This window comes from Centruroides sculpturatus, unplaced genomic scaffold, assembly GCF_000671375.1.
Source record: "Centruroides sculpturatus isolate CEXI.00-Female unplaced genomic scaffold, Cexi_2.0 scaffold1331, whole genome shotgun sequence".
Taxonomy (NCBI): domain Eukaryota; kingdom Metazoa; phylum Arthropoda; class Arachnida; order Scorpiones; family Buthidae; genus Centruroides; species Centruroides sculpturatus.
In genome coordinates this window covers 204,184-208,278 of record NW_019385607.1, presented here as the reverse complement: position 1 = coordinate 208,278, position 4,095 = coordinate 204,184, and positions in this window count along the sequence as shown.

The following is a 4,095-nucleotide window of genomic DNA, read 5'->3' as shown; positions in this document are numbered from 1 at the left end:
ATGCAACTGAAACCGGCAATGTAAGTAATATTCTTAGTGCTATTGCTGTGTTAGGAAATGTTGATATTAAGTCATTAGTAAAAAGATATTGTAATAGGGTTTGTGGATCATTAGACTGGTTTTCTGGAAAATGCAACTTTAAAGTATTGATTTCATTAAACAAATCAATACCTTCAATGTCTGTTTCACTACTCGAATCATCTTTAAGCTTCAGATTTAAATCCTAATCAAGTTAAAATATCATTAATTATACTTCGACCCATGTCAGAAGAATTATTAACAAAATAATTGCAATTTGATATGCGATAGAATTGTTCGAATGCGTACAAGTACAAATTGAGAAGGAAGCTCTGTGGGGATTCCCTGTTTTCGCCAGTCCTGTCAACTTCTATCATAGAGCACAACTATGAGCTTTCGCGCGCCGCCGGATGGTTCAACCTGCCGACAGACGTTTCGCATTGCATCTTAATTGTGATAAATGCCAATAGAGGCGCTGTTAACGCTGTTTATATTATAGCGCTGTTAACGCTATAATATAAATAAGAATATAGTATAGTAATTGCGCGCCGGTCGGATTTTTTTCTTCATGCGAAGACATTTCTTACGCTGTAAGTAGGGTGGGTATTATGACAATGACATAGAATATTACGTGACCGATCGCTCGATTTTCCGCCCCCTGGACGTGCCGCCCGCGTGCGGTGCACGCCTTGCACGCCCGCTTACGGCGGGCCTGCACGTGGACCGACAAAACCGCATCTGAGGGAGAACGAGGAGGTCCGATATCATTACAGTTGCGTTTGCGCGTTTCGTTCACGCGTTGCGTTCGGTTACAATTTACAAGTGTAATACATTAAGTTAGTGTTTTTCAACCGGGGTGCCGCGGCACCTTAGGGTGCCACGACGCCACGATTGGGGTGTCGCAAAGTTTAGGGCCTTTAGTCATTTTCTTGGAAATTTACTTAAGTGTAGTTCAAGATAACTCATTGTCAGTTCTATTTTGCTACGAGATATCTAGTAAGCAAAGAAACGATGACTAATCGCATGTTAATGTAATGTTCAACGCTACGTGTACGCACGACTTGTCACGAGTTCGCCCAAACCACATTACTTGGCCTTCACATTCCCAGTCCCAGTACCTGGCCAACCAGCAGAAAAGAACGACATGGACATGTCTTGTACATACTTTAAAAAGCGTTGCATTGCACTTTGAAAAGCGTGCACAATGTAGATGCATATTACAGTACTTTCATAGTATTCAAAAGCAATGATGACAAATAAACAATTTATTATCATTTTTTTAATTTAAATTTTTTTAATTGATATGAAAAAGATAAGAAAAAAGTAATGAAATATTTATTTTATATATGCATCAAAATAGTATAAAAAACTAACAAAAATTTTTTATCAATAAAATAATTATATAAAATGATGATATAATTGATAATAAAACTAAATTTAAAAAATAATAGAGAGACTATTATTTTATATGTAGGTATTTTGACAAAATTCGATGGACTTAAATTTTGATTTTGAACACGTAGAAACGCTGTTTTTTTTTTGCATTAAAATACTACTTCAAATTGTCAATTTTTAAAAGTTTTCTTCCCAAGGAGGGACTCCCTCCCCTGACCCCACCCCAGCGTTGCACGTAATATTCGTTTTCGCAAAAAGTTTATCTGTCCCATTAGTCCCTTTATTCAGATCCGCCGCTGGTCAAGGGTGTCACGATTTTTTATTTTTCAATCAGGGGTGCCACTCAATGAAAAAGGTTGAAAAACACTGCATTAAGTCAAGACATCGCGAGCGATCGACTTGTTGGCCACCCCTGCCATAGTCGATAGATATACTGGTCCTTGCGCTGCCAATATCTTTAATGCTACTACACAGCTTTAATAAATATTTCTGCCACTTCGAGCGCTTCGATTACGTCTAGGCGTAAGTTTGGCTGGAGCATAGAGAAAACCAGCTGTAAACATTCGAAATTCTTTTAATATATGAATTTTTCTCGTTTTAAACTCAGATATTGCTTTTGTTTTTTAAAGGACTGTTTATAAACACTATTTTAATTCGGTTTTGAACAGTATTTATTCGTAAATGTCGTTAATATTTCTTTCTATTAACTGTCACTTTCACGATTTTAGTCTTCAAATTGATTAGACTGTTTGTGGTTTGCTTACAATTTCTGTTCAGTTTAAAATTTTTTTTGGGAGTGTTCGTTAAAGGCAAGAAAACTTAGTTGTCGAAAATTTGTAGTTATCCTTTAAGCCTGTATATACATTACTGATATGGGATATCTTCGGGATTTCCGAGAACTATCTGACAGTGGCGTAGCGAAAAAAACTGGCGCAAAGGGCACGACACTTTATTGGCGTCCCCTCCCCCTCCAGAAATAAATCTTGTTTGTCTTGAGTGGTGCCCGGGGCATGATAGACCTCCTTGCTCTCCCCTCTCTATGCTAGTGCTTTCTGAATGAGGAAGAAAAGGAAATGATGAGAATTATATACATTAAATTATGGAAATGTATAGAAATGTTAAACCATGTGGTAAGATAGCATAGATTTAAAGTGTTACAAAGAAAGAGATTTAGGATTTNAAATATTCACAATTAAGCCTGTTATATCATATAATTATGGAAATGTGTAAAAATTTTAAACTATGTGTAAATATAGAATAGATTTTAAGCGTTACAAAAAAACAATTTAGGATTTAGGATAGCTTTGGTGTTTTTCAAGGTTAATAAGCCAATTTCTTATTTTATCTATTAATATTAGTTAAATTAGTGTAGTTTGCAGTGAGAAAAGAGCTATAATATATGTTATTCACAGTTTACATTGTGTTTATTAATGAAACAGAAAGAGATTAAAGTTCAGCCAAGAATGTTAATAAGCCAATTTCTTATTTTATCTATTAATATTAGTTAAATTAGTGTAGTTTTCAGTGAGAAAACAGCTATAATATATGTTATTCACAGTTTATATTGTGTTTATTAATTTAATCGTATAGAGAAAGATTAAAGTTGAGCCAAAAATAGTTAGGAACAGATTAGAGAGGGAGGATTGAAAGTCAGTAAATTTAGTTGTTGGATTTCAAAAATAGTCTGTTAAAGAAAAAAGAGGAAATTCCAACTACCTACAGAACTTATTCAACATATTTACAGGAACATAATAACTTAGATGTGATTAGAGGATGATGAGTTAGAGGTTAACAAATGAAATAGGTAAATGTAGGATGGAAGAGTTCAGACAGTATTGTTAGATATCGACTGTGATAGTTATTAGTGTGATGGACCAGTGTAGTAGGCCATCAATAAACCTTCATTCATTTTCTACTTTTGATAGTGCATAATATTATATAAATTACCAAAATATGTAGAGCCAATGTGAACGTAATTTCTCGTGTCAAAAATACAAAACTTTTTCATCTCAAATACTATTTCTCACTATACTAAAACGTGTAAAATTGTATAGCACGCTTTATGTAGTGTTAAAGTTTATAAATTATTTTAAAAATAGTTCGTCTTTATCTGAATTAAATTTCTATGGCTATTTAAATGCATCAGAGGAAAAGCTATGGTTTTCCCTCTGATACATCATATGTAATAAAATAAAACAGTGAAATTCAAATTTATTTACTTACTTTACCATTAGTTATGTATTGAATAGATATTTTATACTCAGAATATTATGTACAAAATTTATATGGCTACATTTTGTGAATAAAACAGTTTTAAAGATTATAAAAGAGCTTCTTGTCTTGAAAATTGTTGAAACTAATATCTCAAATATTATAGTAGTAATAACAGAAACTTATCACAATGCTACTGGTAACATTAAAATCATAGAAGATTGCATTCCGATGATAGAAGTGTCATTTTTATTGTGACCTTTCTTGTCGGCACCTCTTTAGTGCCCTGTCAGGATTGACACCATCGTGTTTATCGGAACACGGAAGCCGAGACGGCAATTACTACATCACACCGTCGCTCGAGCTGTCCCGTAAGTGGTCAGACGGATTCGTAATGTCAGCCGATCGAGAGACAACATGTGGAAGTGACTCAGATACACTTAACAATTAATAAGGGTTTATTTAATACCA